We start from the raw sequence: 16,625 nt of genomic DNA, 5'->3' as shown, positions 1-16,625 counted from the left end.
TTCATTACTACTGCCTGACAAGATTATTATATGAGGTTGGCCAAACAATTTATTCCTTTTTTTCCCTTTAAGCTGGCTCTAGGAGCACCTCGTTATCTTTAACATCATTAGAAATAATTTTGTTACATTTTATTACGACAGCTGTCATGTAAGCATGTATTTAAAAAACATAAAAATTGGTGAATTTTTGTGTAGCCATTTTAATATATGCAAGCTAAAGGCAAAGAAGAAAAGGAAAGATATACCCAACTAAGTACAGTTTAGCAAGGAGAGATAAGAAAGCCTTCTTAAGTGAACAGTGCAAAGAAATAAAGGAAAACAATAGAATGGGAAAGACTAGAGATCTCTTCAAAAAAACTAGAGATATCAAGGGAATACTTCATGCAAGGATGGGCACAATAAAGGACAGAAACAGCAAGGACCTAAAAGAAGCAGAAGAGAGTAAGAAGAGGTGGCAAGAATACACAGAAGAACTATATAAAAAAGGTCATGATGACCCAGATAACCACAATGGTGTGGTCACTCACCTACAGATGGACATCCTGGAGTGTGAACCCATAAATCTTATTAGAAACAGAAAGTTCTGTAGCTCAGTTTTGTTTTTGCTTTACTATTCTTTTGTCTTTATGAACAAATTTTAGAATCTATTTAGCAATGTCTTCAAAATCCTACTTGGATTTTTTTGGAAATTGCTTTGAATCTATATGTTATTTTGGGGAGAGGTGACATCTAAACAATACTGAGTCTTTTAATCCTTAAACTAAACTTTTTTCTTTTATTTGTGTATTCCTTGATTTCCTTCATCTGTGTTTTGTAGTTCCCAGTATAAAGATCTCATACATATTTTATTAGGTTTACATATAAGCGCACATTTCTTGGTGCAAATACAAGTAGTGGATTTTAATTTAAATTTCAAGTTGCTTATAGCACGCATATGAAAATAGAATTTACTTTTTTATCCTGATCTAGTAACTTGTAACCTTGTTAAATTCACTTATTAGTTTTAATAACTTTTTATAGCTCTTTTTAAAGTTTTCTATGTAGACAACACATGGTCTATGGATAAAGACAATTTGATTACTTCTTTCTAACCCATAGGCTTTTAACATAATTTAACCCTATTGCACTGATGAGGGACAGGGAGGCCTTATGTGCTGCAGCCCATGGGATCACAAAGAATTGGACACAACTGGGCAACTGAACAACAACAACGCTATTGCACTTCCTAGAATGTACCAGACTATGTTGAATAGGAATGATGACAGCAACCTCACTGCTTTGGTGTCAATTTTAAGTGGAAAGATTTAGTCTTTTGCAGTTAAGCACAATGTTGTCCCAGGTGGCTCTAAAGGTAAAGAACTCATCTGCCAATGCAGGAGACATAAGAGACATGGGTTCGATCTCTGGGTCAGGAAGATTCCCTGGAGGCAGGCATGGCAACCTACTCCAATATTCTTGCTTGGAGAATCCCATAGACAGGAGAGTCTGTCAGGCTACAGTTTATAGGGTCAGAAAGAGTCAGACACAACTGAAGTGACTTAGCATGCACGCAGCACAATGTTATCTGTAAGTTTTTGCGTAGATATCCCTTATTAGGATAAGTATGCCTCCTTCTATCCTAGTTTGCTAAGAGTTTTAACCATAGATCAATACTGAATTTGGTAAAATGTTTTTCTTTACATCTATTAAGAATAGGAATATGTTGGTAAATGTTAAATTACTAAAATTTCAGTGAAAAGTATAAAGAGTGCTCCTATGAACATTCACATTCAAGTATCTATTTACATATCTGTCTTCAATTAACTCCAGTTTGCCTTTAATAAGTGTTAGTACGAGATCACTTTTTTATACTTTTATATTTAACCTATTTGTGTTTTTGCATGTTTTTAGGCAGCATACAGTTGGATCTTGCATTTTTCACCCATTCTATTTTTTTTTTTTTAATTTAGACTGAGAGGCTTATACCATTTGTATTTAAGGTATTATTTATAATTTTTAGTTTAAATCTACCAAATAGCTAATTATATTCCATGATATCATCTTTTCCTTACATTCTTTTCTCCTCATGTCCTGCCTCCTTTAAGATTAACTATATTTATATTTATGATTCAATTTTGTTGGCTTATTAGCTATACTTTTAATTTAGGATTTTCAATACCATTGTTGAAATGCATCTTTAATTATCAAATCTACCCTCAAATAGAGCATAAAAAATTTTAAAAAACTATACCTCAATCATCACCTCCTTAGCCTTTGTGTTATTGTCATGTATTTGTTTCTATCTAGCAATACATTATAAATCAGATAATACATTGTTACTGTTTTGCTTAAAGTTGATAATTATCTTCTAAAGTGATTTTTCAAAATAAGAAATCACTCTTTAAGCATGCATGGAATATTTTCCAGGATAGACCACATACTAGGTCACAAAACAAGTCACAACAAATTTAGGAAGGTAGAAATAATATTAGGCTTCTCTGATGGCTCAGATGGTAAAGAATCCTCCTGCAATGCAGGAGACCTGGGTTCGGTCCCTGGGTTGGGAAGATCCCCTGGAGAAGGGCATGGTGACTCACTCTAGTATTCTTGCCTGGAGAATCCCCAGGACAGAGTGCCTGGCAGGCTACAGTCCATGGGGTCACAGAGAGTCAGACATGACTGAGTGACTCAGCAGAGCACAGCACAGCATCCTTCTCAAATTATTTCAAAAAATTCCAGAAGATTGAACACTCCCAAATTCATTCTCTAAAGCTAACATTATCCTTATACCAAAACCAGACAGAGACACTACAAGAAAGGAAGAAAATCACAGGCCAATGTTATTGAGGAATATAGATGCAAAAATCCTCAACAAAATATTAGCAAACCAAATCCAACAATACATAAAAAGGATCACACACCATGATGAAGTTGGATTGATTCTATAGTCACAAGGAAGGCTTAACACCCTCAAATCAATCAATGTGCTATACCGAAACAATAAAAGGAAAGACAAAAAGGACATGATAATCTCAACAGAAATAGGAAAAGAATTTGACAAAATTCAACATCCATTTATGATAAAAACTATCATCAAAGTGGACATAGAGAAACATGAAAGTGAAAGTCACTCAGTTGTGTCTGACTCTTTGCAACCCCATAGACTACATACAGTCCATGGAATTCTCCAGGCCAGAGTACTGGAGTGGGGAGCTGTTCCCTCTTCCAGGGGATCTTCCCAACCCAGGGATTGAACCCAGGTCTCCCGTATGGCAGGCAGATTCTTTCCCAGCTGAGCCAACAAGGAAGCCTGATATTATTGCTACCTTCCTAAATTTGTTGTGACTTGTTTTGTGACCTAGTATGTGGTCTATCCGGAGAAGGCAATGGCACCCCACTCCAGTACTCTTGCCTGGGAAACCCCATGGACGGAGGAGCCTGGTAGGCTGCAGCCCATGGGGTCGCGGAGAGTCAGACACGACTGAGCGACTTCACTTTCACTTTTCACTGTCATGCACTGGAGGAGGAAATGGCAACCCACTCCAGTATTCTTGCCTGGAGAATCCCAGGGACGGGGGAGCCTGGAGGGCTGCCGTCTATGGGGTCGCACAGAGTCGGACACGACTGACGCGACTAAGCAGCAGCAGCAGCAGCATGTGGTCTATCCTGGAAAATATTCCATGCATGCTTAAAGAGTGACTTCTTATTCTGAAAAATCACTTTAGAAGATAATTAACAGTTTAAAACAAAAACAATAACAAGGTAGTATCTGATTTATAATGTATTGCTAGATAGAAATAAATAAATGACAATAACACAAAGGCTAAGGAGGTGATGATTGAGGTATACTCTTTTAAGGTTTTTATAGAGAAACATATCTCAACACAATAAAGGCAATTTACTACAAATCCACAGTCAACATGATATTCAACAGTGAATAGCTATAATCCTTTCTGCTAAATTCAGGAATAAGAAAAGGAGGCCTACTCTCACAGCTTCTACTTAACATAATATTAGAAGGCCTAGTCTCAGTGATCATATGAGTAAAAGAAGTAAAATACATCCAAATAGAAAACCAAGAGGTAAAATTGCTACTATTTACATATGACATGATACACTCTATATAAAGAACACTCAAGTCTCCATCCAAAAACTATTAGAAATAATAAATGAACTCAGCAAGATTTCAAGATACAAGATTAGTATACAGAAATCTGTGGCATTTTTATATACTAATGAACAATGAAAAAGGGAAGTAGGAAAAAAATCCCATTGAAAATCACATCAAAAAGAATAAAAATACCTAGATATGAATTTAACCAACAAGGTGAAAGGTATTCTAAAAACTTCAAAACACTGATGGAGAAAATTAAAGATGATTCAAATAAATAGAAAGATATTCCATTCTCTTTAATTAGAAGTTAGTATAATTAAAATATGTGTATACTCAAATCAATCTACAGATTTAATCCAAATCTCTATCAAAATACTCAGGACAGAGTATTTCACAGAACTAGAATAATCCTAAAATTTACATGGAACCACAAAAGACCCTGGAATGTGAAAGCAATTCTGAGAAAAAAGAACAAAGCTGGAATTATATCTCTCCCTGACTTCAGACCCTACTAAAAAGCTACAGTATTCAAAACAGTGTGATATTTGCACAAAAGCAGACACATAGATCAATGGAACAGATAAGAGAACACAGAAATAAATCCAAGTACCTACAGTCAATCTATAACAAAGGAGTCAAAAATACACAATGGAGAAAAGACAGTGTCTTCAACAAGTGGTGCTGGGAAAACTGGACAGCCACATGTAAAACAATGAAATTAGAACATTCCCTCATATCACGTACAAAAATAAACTCAAAATGATTTAAAGGCCTAAATGTAAGACATGAAAGCTGAAACCATCTAAAAGACAACATAAGCTGAACACTTTTTGACATAAATTATAATAATATTTTCTTGGGTCAGTTCCCCAAGGGACTTATTTCTCTTGAAAAAAAAGGAAAAATCAATAAATGAGATGCAATCAAACTTAAAACTTTTGTACAGCAAAGGAAACCACAACCAAAATGAAAAGAGAACCTACTAAATGAAGAAAATATTTGCAAATGATATAACTGATAAAGGACTAATATTTCCAGATGGTGCTAGTGGTAAAGAATCTACCTGTCAATGCAGGAGATATAATGGAATATTACTCAGCCATGAAAAAGAATGAAATTCTGCCATTTGTAGCAATGTGGATGGACCTAGAGAACACTATACTTAGTGAAACAGGTCAGAGAAAGACAAATATTATAAACATTATATATAAGATATCACATATATATGGAATCTAAAATATAATATAAATGAATATATATGCAAAATAGAAACAGACTCATAGGTATTGAAAGAAAACTTGTCATTACCAAAGGGGAGAGGGAAGTATGCAGGGACAAATTATGGGTACAGGATTAACAGATATAAGCTATTATACATAAAACTGATAAGTAACTAAGTTATACTAGATAACGTAGGGAACTATACCCATTAGCTTGTAAAAATCTATAATGGAATGTAATTGGCAAAAATACCAGATCACCATGCTGTACCCAGGAAACTAACACAATATTGTAAGGCAACTATATCTCAATTTAAAAGAGAAAAAAATAAGAAATCATTTAGTTTATATTTACCTATATAGTGGCTTTTCCTAAAACTCTTCTCCTTTGTATAGATTCGAGTTCCATTTGGTACCATTTTCTTTCTTCCAGATGGGCATTTTTTTTTACATTTCTTCATTCAAAACTAAAGTCAAAACAAGAATATTTAAGGTAAATGCAAACTCTAAAAATTCACTATTACATGCTGCAAGCCAATAAAAATATAATTCAAGGCACATGCATAATCCTTAATTTTGTAATACCTGCATTAAAAATATAAAAAGAAAGAGATAACATTAATTTAATGATATATTTTAGCCCAATATAACCAAAATATCATTTTAATACATTACCATTAAAAAGATTAACAAAATGTTTTATATTTTATACTAAATCTTCCATATTTGATGTAACTATTTTATAATTACAGCATATCTTAATTTGGCCTCCTCACATTTCAAGTTCTCAAAAGCTGGTGGTTACTGTTTTGGGTATCACAAGTCTAAACTATTATGACTGACTTAAAACAACCACGTGTACTTTCCTAAGGTTTGAAATAGAAACTCTAGTCAAAGGAGAAAATATTCAATGGATATTTTGTAGGAACTAACTGTGTTTTGCACCAATCTTGTTCCACTAACTATGACTTCTCGTTTCTCATAACATTTATACCTTCCTGTATGTATGATACTTATTACCAAAGATTTTGGTTAGTTAGGACTACGATTATGAGGGGTTATGAAATCTGCTGGTTATGATTTAAATGATGGCAGCTTGCCACACCTTTCCTCAGTTCTAAATTACAGAAAAGAAACCAAACAAATTATCCATGTACTGCATGTACCTAGTATTTGGCACAGACCTCTCAGCAAATATGCTGAAAACTAAATCTGTCTGATTTAACACAGATCTTTTGCTCATGACCTAGTTCATGATGAGATCCAACCCTCGGGGTGGGGGGGGAATTTCTCCACGGTCTTCCAAGCAACTAAGTATAAATAGTTGAATTCCTCTAGTTCTTTGGTTACCCTCTTTGGATGAAATGAGCTTAATGGTAAAATGGAGGGGAAAGATTTGCCTGGCTGATTGACCTCTTATTAACCTAAAATAGTATTTCCAGTCTGGAACCTGATTCCTGGGAAATAAAGGAATGGCATTGAAAGCAAAGTGCCCGGCAATCTAGCAGACTCTCCAATAGCTGGTCAGAAGTTGCTGTGTAACCCAGGGAGCCTAGTCTGGCACTCTGTGATGACCAAGAGGGGTAAGATCATGGGAGGGCAGGGAGGCTCCCAAAGGAGGGTATATATGTACAAGTATGGCTGATTCGTGTTGTATGGCAGAAACCAACACAACACTGCAAAAATTTAAAAAGTAAAAACATTAAAAAAAACTTTCCTTTACAGCCAGCCCATTAAGCTTTATATTAAAACAATGCTGTTTTACAAGATAACCCATGTAAATATATTGTCCTAGCATTAAGTAGATATTTTATTTTCTGATAAAATACAGGTGTAGATGAAACAGCACATAGAGGAATGCTCTTCAATGTTTTTCCTTTTCTAATTTTATTTTAGAAGAAAAGTATACTTCTATACCTCTTTCTAAACAGCACAGGGAGCTCAACTCGGTTCTCTCTGAAGACCTAGAGGGATAGGATGAGGTGGGGGTGGGGGAGGGAGGCTCCCTGTCCTTCACTATCGCCTCGAGTTTGCTCAAACTCACGTCTGTTGTGTCCATGATCCCATCCAGCCATCTCATCCTCTGTCGCCCCCTCCTCCTGCTTTCAGTCTTTCCCAGTATCAGAGTCTTTTCCAATGAGTTGGCTCTTCACATCAGGTGGCCAAGTATTGGAGCTTTAGCTTCAGCATCAGTCCTTCCAATGAATATTCAGGACTGATTTCCTTTAGGCTGGATCTCCTTGCAGTCCAAGGGACTCTTAAGAGTCTTTTCTAGAACCTCAGTTCAAAAGCATCAATTCTTCAGCCCTCAGCCTTCTTTTATGATCCAACTCTCACATCCATACATGGCTACTGGAAAAACCATAGATTTGACTAGACGGAACTTTGTTAGAAAGTGATGTCTCTGCTTTTTAATACACTCTCTAGGTTTGTCATGGCTTTTCTTCAAGGAACAAGCGTCTTTTAATTTCATGGCTGTAGTCACCGTCCGCAGTGCTTTTTGAGCCCAAGAAAATAAAATCTGCCATTGTTTCCATTTTTTCCCCCATCTATTTGCCATGAAGTGATGGGACTTGATGCCTAAATCTCAGTTTCTTGAATATTGAGCTTTAAGTCAACTCTTTCAGCCAGCTTATTACCCATATATATGAAATATATATAAATAAGCTTTTTGTGGAGGTAGTACATTATCAGTATTTCGATTCAAATGAAATACTGAAAAAAACTCAAAATTCTTTTTCTTGGAAAAGCAATTAAAAATCATAATAAATTATATAAAAGTTAACCATCTAGGATCTCATACTTTTACTTAAATGTAAAAATTCAAAATCTAGTTTATAAATTAATAATTAATGGAAATAATTACTTTAGAATCTTTTATCAACGTATGTATATTTAGTAACCATCCAAAACTAAGACTTTTTCTCATCACTAGAGTATATTTAAATAATACAAATCTTTTAAAATGGAGAAATATAAAATAATATTCACATAGAAATATTTTTATCCATTTCTAAATACTGCATTATTTCTTAACCATAATAGTTAATTAAAATATTGATAACTAAAACTATCTTAGATTACATTACAAGGTAACGCCTAAAAGTTATATTTTAAGAAACTATATTTGATGAAAATACTCCACAGGGGAGGTGGAGCAGTAAAATCCCAGCTTGAAATTTCATATAGTGGCTGCTGTAAAAGGCATAGAGAAAAAAAGTGGTCAAACCACCTCACAAATCTTTGATCTAGGGTTCTTCAACCTTGGCACTATCAACTCTTTGGACTGGATAGTTGTGGGGGCTGTCCTGTGCACTGTAGTGTATTTCGTAGCATTCTTGGACTTCACCCACTAGTTGACACTTGTTGTTCAGTCACTGAGTCATGTTCGACTCTTTACCATCCCATGGACTACAGCATACTAGGCTCCTCTGTTCTCCACTATCTCCCAGAATTTGCTCAAATTTACGTTTATTAAGTCGGCGATGCTAACTAACCATCTTATTCTCTAACACTCCCTTCTCTTTTTGCCTTCAATCTTTCCAAGCATCGGGGTCTTTTCCAATGAGTCAGCTCTTGTGGCCAAAGTATTGGAACTTCAACTTCAGCATCAGTCCTTCCAATGAATATTCAGAGTTGACTGCCTTTAGGATTGATTGGTTTGATCTCCTTGCAGCTCAAGGGACTCTCAAAAGTCTTCTTTAGAACCACAATTTGAAAGCATAAATTCTTCGGCACTCAGTCTTCTTTAGGGCCCAACTCTCACATCCGTATATGACTACCGGAAAAACCATAGCTTTGATTATATGAACTTTTGTTGGCAAAGTGATGTCTCTGCTTTTTAATAGCTGTCTACGTTTATCATAGTTTTCCTTCCAAGGAGCAAGCGTCTTTTAATTTCATGGCTGCGGTTACCATCTGCAGTGATTTTGGAGCCCAAGAAAATAAAACCTGTCACTGTTTCCAATTTCTCCCTTTCTATTTGCCACGAAGTGATTGGATGCTGAGCTTCAAGCCAGCTTTTCACTCTCACCAAGAGTTTCTTTAGTTCCTCTTCACTTTCTGCCACTAGAGTGGCATCTTCATATCTGAGATTGTTGATATTTCACTCAGCAGCCTTGATTCCAGCTTGTGCTTCATCCAGCCGGGCATTTCACATGGCATATGAAATGCCATTATTTTCCACTCTGCATAGAAAATAAATAAGCAAGGTGACAATATAGAGCCTTGTTGTGCTCCTTTATGAATTTTGAACCAATTCATTGTTCCATGTCCACTTCTCACTGCTGCTTCTTGATCTGCATATAGGTTCTCAGAAAACACACAAGGTGGTCTGGTAGTCCCACTTTCTTCAAGAATTTTCCAGTTTGTTATTATCCACACAGTCAAAGGCTTTAAAGAAGTCAATAAAGCAAACGTAGATATGTTTCTGTAACTCCCTTTCTTTCTCTATGATACAAGGAACGCTGACAATTTGGTTCCTCTGCCTTTTCTAAATCTAGCTTGTACATCTGCAAGTTTTTGGTTCACATACTGCTGAAGCCTAGCTGGAAGGATTTTGAGCATAATCTTACTAGTATGTGAAATGAATGCAATTTCTGGTAGTTTGGCCATTCTTTAGCATTGCCCTACTTTTGACTTTTCCTGTGGCCCCTGCTGAGTTTTCCAAATTTGCTAACATATTGCATGCAGCACTTTAACAGCATCGTCAATTAGGATTTAAAATAGCTCAGTTGGAATTCCATCACCTCCACTAGCTTTGTTCATAGTAATACTTCCTAAGGCCCACTTGACTTCACACTCCAAGACGTCTGGCTCTAGATGAGTGAGCACACCATCGTCGTTATCTGGGTCATGTCTTTCTCATTCTACCGCTTTCCTCTATTTCTTTGCACTGTTAATTTAAGCAGATCTTCTTATCTCTCCTTGCTATTCTCTGGAACTCTGCATTCAGTTGGGTATATTTTTCCCTTGCCTTTCACTTCTCTTTTCTCAGATATTGTAAAGCTCCCTCAGACAACCACTTTTCCTTCTTGCATTTCTTTGTCTTCAGGATGGTTTTGGTCACTATCTCCCATACAAGGTTATGAACCTCAGTCCATAGTTCTTCAGGCACTCTGTCTGCCAGGTCTAATTCCTTGAATCTATTTGCCACCTCCACTGTATAATCATAAGGGATTTGATTTAGGTCATACCTGAATTATCTAGGGGTTCCCCTACTTTCTTCAATCTTAGTCTGAATTTTGCAATAAGGAGCTCATGATCTGAGCCACAGTCAGTTCCAAGTCTTATTTTTGCTAACTGTGCAAAGCTTTTCCACCTCTAGCTACAAAAAGAACATAATCAGTCTGACTTTGGTATTGAGATCTACAAGACCTTTCAGAACTAAACCCCCCCAAAAAATGTTCTTTTCATTGTAGGGGATTGGAATGCAAAAGTAGGAAGTCAAGAGACATCTATAATAACAGGCAAGTTTGGCCTTGGAGTACAAAATTAAGCAGGGTAAAAGCTAACAGAGTTTTCTCAAGAGAACACACTGGTTATAGCAAACATCCTTTTCCAACAATCCAAGAGATGACTCTACACATGGACATCACCAGATGGTCAATACCAAAATCAGATGACAGTAACCTTCATCTAATAGTAACAATCAAACATCATCCCCTGGATGTAAGGGGCAAATATACCCCCAACTGAATAACACAACTAACTCTCAATATACTGTCCCAGCACCAGTTCAACCAAACATAGATCCAAAGATAAAAGTTCTCAAACTCTGAAAACTGAGACTCGGTGCATAAAGAGCAATATATTTGTATACAGAAACAGATACAGATAGACATTTCATATTGGTATGTAGACAGATAGATGGATGGAGAGATAGATGTGAATATTTTAGAAAAGTCTACAGGGTGTTCTGGAGTAGGAAATGGCAGCCCACTCCAGCATTCTTGCCAGGCAGATTCCATGGACAGAGGAGCATGGGGGGCTAAAGTCCATGGATCACAAAGAGTCAGACATGACTAAGCACTGAGCAGGTAGGATGTTCACAGAGAGGGAATTTAAATGATGTAGACATAGGATCCTGGTGGGCTGCCATCTATGGGGTCACGGACACGATTGAAGTGACTTAGCAGCAGACATTACTTAGATTTTCGCAGGCTACTTCTATAAACTTGAATAGAATTAGTAACACAAAACTTAGGTATTTAAACAGAGAAAGTAGTACTCTAGGGTCTGGGTTTCTGAGGGCAGGAACGTGATATACAATTATCTAAGTTGCACGAATTATGCCATTTCTTAAATGACACATAATTTAGGATTATAAAAATCCAATAGAAAATTGGTTTCCCCCATCTTCATTTTATTGTTCAGATTTTGGGGAGTATTTTTTTGTGTGAAATAGAAAATAAAATGAAATTTGGGATTTACAAAAAAAGAAAACAAAATAGCAACATTGCCTCCAAAATGGTAAACGTAAGATATTTAAGAAATCAAAGAAAATCAATGTATTTTCACCTTGCACAACATCATTACATGCATTTTGGGGACAACAGGATAAAAATCATTATCTTTACCCTTAACTGACCCCAGCCTCCTCTTCCCAGTCCCATACCAGTCTGTCTATTCAGTCAAGCTTCCCTCATCTCCCTCCACCTTCTGACGAGGGACTGCCTCAGTCAAATGAGCTCCTGAAGTTTTAAAATGTTGAAACGGAGAACAGGGAAAGAATAAATGAAACACAGAGGCCTCCGGAAGAAAGGAGATGAAGTCTATGCTCAGGGGAAGGTGACGGAACAAAAGCAGGAGAGAGGAAAAAGGAGAAGACTGGAGAAGGAAGAAAAGAGTCTTCCAAGTCTGGGTTTGGAGATGACTTGAGTGGGACTTGGAAACTGCGCGTGGTGCCAGCATTCAAGGACCGCCTGCCAGTGCAGTTCAGACCTAAGAGATGCAGGTTAGATCTCTGGGTCAGGAAGATCCCTGGAGAAGGGCACAGTAACCCACGCCAGTATTCTTGCCTGGAGAATCCCATAGGCAGAGGAGCCTGGCAGGCTGCAATCCACAGGGTCACACAGAGACAGACTCTTGACTGAAGCAACTTAGCACGCACGCACACAGAAACCTAGCCAGTCAGAATTGGGTCTACTTTAAAGTTCTTTTTAAGACCAAAGTTAAAAGTTTTTAATACTGCTGGTTACTCTGTTTCTCTGAATGAGATTCCTTGCAGGGTCTGGAACAATTAAATCTGAGACTTAATAAGTAAATTTGTATTATATTACAAGTTTGGAAGTTGATGGTTTTCACTATGTAGAATATGGCAAATATGTTTTTTTTCCTCCCTTTTTTGGGGGAGAACTGGTTATTTGTTTTTTGTTTACTTTCATTAATTTTTGTTGGCTTTTGTTACTTTTGTTTATTGAAAGGCTTGATCATTTCCCCTAAACATGAGACTCTTAATTACAGAGATTCATACCAATAGGAAACCTGATGCTTTCATTTAGACAACATTGTTAAAGAAATTATCTCTCATTACATTCAATATATTTTCACAAAACATATGCTATAAACATGTTTCTGAACTTTAAAACATATTCTATACTTACATTTATGTGTCTTTAACATAAAGTTGTAACTGAGACTGGTTTTGTTCATGTAGATTAAATCTCCCATGAGTCTCCAGCTCCCTCAACTGTGTTTTCAAAACACGTTTTCATAATGTCTAGGCTCCTGTGCCCACAAAATCCAAGATTCAACCAAATGGTCCCTTGATTTTTCCCCCTCCAGGTTTCTGCCTCAGGACTCAATGAATTAGTAATCACCCTGTGACATTTAAAACAATGGAAAGGTGTCTTAATCCAGAGAGTTTTAACAGGAGTAGTAGAATTTGCTAGAATCACCTGGGGAGATATTTTTTATATTCATATATCTGTCTCCTTCTGCCTATTCAAAACCTGATATCTGTTTCTAATAGAACTAATAGCTGTAAAATATATACATATGTATATACACATATATGATTTTTCTTCAGAAAGTTGCAGTGATTTTAATGTTGCAAGCAGCAGAAATCACCTCTGAACTATTTAACCAGAGAAGGCATTTATCAACAGTATATGGAGTCGCTCAAACAATTGCCGGACAGTCTGACTAGCAGATTCAGAATTCAGCAAACCAAAAAAGCCAGGTGGTAATCAAAATCACACCCCAAATCCCAACCCAAGAGGACACTGCTGGGCACTGAGGACCGGAAGCTGCCCCTCTGGGCTCCACTGTAACCGGCTCTGGGCAGTCGGCTCGAACATAGCCCAGGTTCTTTTGCTCCACATGGAACATGAACAGTGTTGGCCCTATTCCATCTGACGTGGAGATGCATCCTATCCTTCCTCTGCGGTTTACTAGTTCCTGAGTCAGAAGCTGGGTGATGGCTCTAGTTGGCTCAGACAGGCAGAAGTGCTGGGAAACAGTATCTGTCAGTTTCACCTTCTGTGGGGTTTTTTCAAAATTAAGAAGTTTAGCAGATGAGCACACTTCAGACAAAAAGGAATACATATTTGACTCTGAGTCCCTGCTAATATAGTTACTTTGAAATGCTTCTCTTTATTGGTAAAACATGGACTTTTAAATATATAAGATTTTTAAGTTTACTGGCAGTCTTTTGGGTTTTTTGTTTTTATCTAGAAATGAATATTCTAAAGCATCTGTGCTCAGTCACTTACTCCTGTCCGACTCTTTGTAACCGCATGGACTATAGCCTGCCTGCTAGGCTACTCTGTCCAGGGGATTTTCCCAAACAAAAATACTGGAGTATTTCTCCAGTATTTGCTCCCAAGGATCTTCCCGAGATCTGCCCACATTGCAGGCAGATTTTTTACCACTGCACTGCTTGGGAAGCCCAATATTCTAAAGCAGTGGTTTCTAATATACAAGCCGGTATGTGTTTGTGTTAGGCCCTCAGCCATGTGCGACTCTTTGCGACCCCATGGACTGTAGCCCACCAGGCTCTTCTGTCCATAGGATTTCCCAGGCAAGAATACTGGAGTGGGTTGCCATTTCCTTCTCCAACAAGCAGGTACAAGCTTAACTAAAACAAAGGACAGAAAACAAATCCAATAATACTGAATGAGAAAAACACTGATCACTCCAGAATAGTGACCATCTTTGTTTTGCATTTGTTTTACCACATATATTATAAATCTTATTTTGTCCTTTATTGCTTGTATAACAGAAATGGTGTTGGCCTGAGAATGAGGAGGTCTGGGTTTAGTTCTGGCTATACTAATAGAAATGGCAACCCACTCCAGTGTTCATGCCTGGAGAATCCCAGGGACAGAGGAGCCTGGTGGGCTGCTGTCTATGGGGTCGCACAGAGTCAGACACGACTGAAGCGACTTAGCAGCAGCAGCAGCAGCATGCTACTAATACACTGTGCTTAAATTTATCAATCTGATTTTAGCTTTTGTTATCACTCGCCAAAAATTTTTATTCATTTAGTTGTTCACTGTTTATCTTTCCACCATGAGAATACAACTCTCTAAGGATGTCTTACTAACCAATGCATCATCAGTATATAGAACAGAGCCTAGCATACTGCAGACCCTTAATAAATACCTGTAAACAAATAGACAAAGGACATAAAAGACATGAAAACACTTGGGAAAGTTAAAATATCTATAGAAACTAAAATATCTATAGAAATATTTATTTTTCAAGTCATGACAAAAGTAGTCTTTTTCACCTACATCAGTTATATCTGGTGTCAACTCTGCTGTCAATAAAAATATAAACATTTAAGCAAATGCCACAAATATAGTTCTGATTCTGGCAGCAGAAACATATTTCCATATACATAAAGAATTGCACACAAAAAAGCTTTCATGTGTCTTTTACAAAATATTTTTCTTTCCTACAAGTAGAAACTTTCTGTGTTATGAAGACAAGTTCTCTGTAATGAATAATACAAGATCAGAGGAGGACAGCAGACACCTGCTTCTCTTTTTTACAATGATACACCATTGCCACTGGCCTTCTAAATGCTCCTTTAATTTCTTTCTCCTGCTGCACTGCATGATTTTTATGAGGATGAACATAGAATTACTAGTCCATTTCAATCAGCAGTAAATCTCCCTTTTGCCCTTGTTGCTTCTTAACTGTACTTTTAGTCTTCTTTTCTGAAAATGATTAATTCAAGTGGAAAGGTACTATATTGTAGCATCCTTGGATTCTGCTTTCTAACTGTTGTGTGGGTGAAACTCAAATGAACTGAACTTGGCCAAGACTCTGACACTTTCCTTGGATTAGATCAAATCAGGAGTATAGAGCCTATGAAACTGGCATTCAGAACCATGGGGTCCACCTGGAACCTGATATTACCATTTCTTATTAACGTGCGTAAATTATTTCCCTCTCTGACCAGTTTCATTACTCATACTATGATAATGGAAATTAAGACGTCTATAGTTCTTTATGAAATTCACAGTTTAGAGTTTGATGTATGATGTGGCCTGAAAAATTCCCTTTTTCAGATGATCTTTCTTTGAAATACAGACAAAAATAATTACAGTATTTCTTACAGATGTAAACACAAATCTCAAGAATTATTTCTTTTTAGTACATAAAAAAACAGATATTTGTAAGAGAGTTTAATTAAATAAGAGAATATTTGGTCAACTGAGGTTGAAGAAGCAGTGAATATATATACTGAAGGCAAAGAACCAAGTATTTCAGGTGTTATTGCTAGCTTTATCAAACGATTGCTTTATGACCTGACAGGAATAGCTTAAAGATCTCAGGTCTTGTTTGCTTATCTGTGGGATTTCCTTGGTGGTTCAGATGGTAAAGAACCTGCCGGCAATGCAGGAGAAATAGGCTTGGTCTGGGTCAGGAAGATCTGGTGCAGAAGGGAATGGCTACCCACTCCAGTATTCTTGCCTGGAGAATCCCACAGATAGAGGAGCCTAGCCAGCTACAGTCCACAGGGTCGCAAAGAGTTGGACATGACTGAGCTACCAAGCACAACGTGTTGCTTATCTGCAATTTGAAATGTCTCCTGGCTTTAACAGTACTATAGTCACTAGTAGACTCTCCAGCCAGGCTCTCTCACACAAGAATTGGTCAAGAACATGTGGAACTCAGAACAACCTATCTATCACATAGACACCTGGTTCCAAAAGAAAAGGGAAGAACTATTATTTGCATGGCATTCACAAAATACAGATTATTTCATGTAGATGAGGGCATCTGAGGGTTTCCTTGTGTTGAGGCACCCACTGAAACTCAGCTACCTTGAGAAGAAATAAGATGGATGCAGAAATATG

At 37.1% G+C, this 16,625-nt stretch overlaps 1 protein-coding gene across 1 annotated transcript in view; it reads right to left on the bottom strand.

Annotated features, from left to right (window-relative positions):
- The window catches only part of LOC145510937 (uncharacterized), a 571,176-nt gene that overhangs the window by 180,895 nt on the left and 373,656 nt on the right, over positions 1-16,625 (bottom strand). Inside the window, exons 10-11 of the mRNA XM_081503112.1 lie at positions 12,918-13,134; positions 5,669-5,780 (exon numbers count right to left, since the gene is read on the bottom strand). The gene's annotated coding sequence lies outside the window, so the exon portion shown is untranslated. The remainder of the gene's footprint in view (positions 1-5,668; positions 5,781-12,917; positions 13,135-16,625) is intronic.

The sequence above is a fragment of the Giraffa tippelskirchi genome, chromosome 6, assembly GCF_054371585.1.
Source record: "Giraffa tippelskirchi isolate mGirTip1 chromosome 6, T2T-mGirTip1v1.2.pri, whole genome shotgun sequence".
NCBI classification, from domain to species: domain Eukaryota; kingdom Metazoa; phylum Chordata; class Mammalia; order Artiodactyla; family Giraffidae; genus Giraffa; species Giraffa tippelskirchi.
Note: the sequence above shows the minus strand (reverse complement) of the source record. Positions and strands in the feature narration are given on the sequence as shown.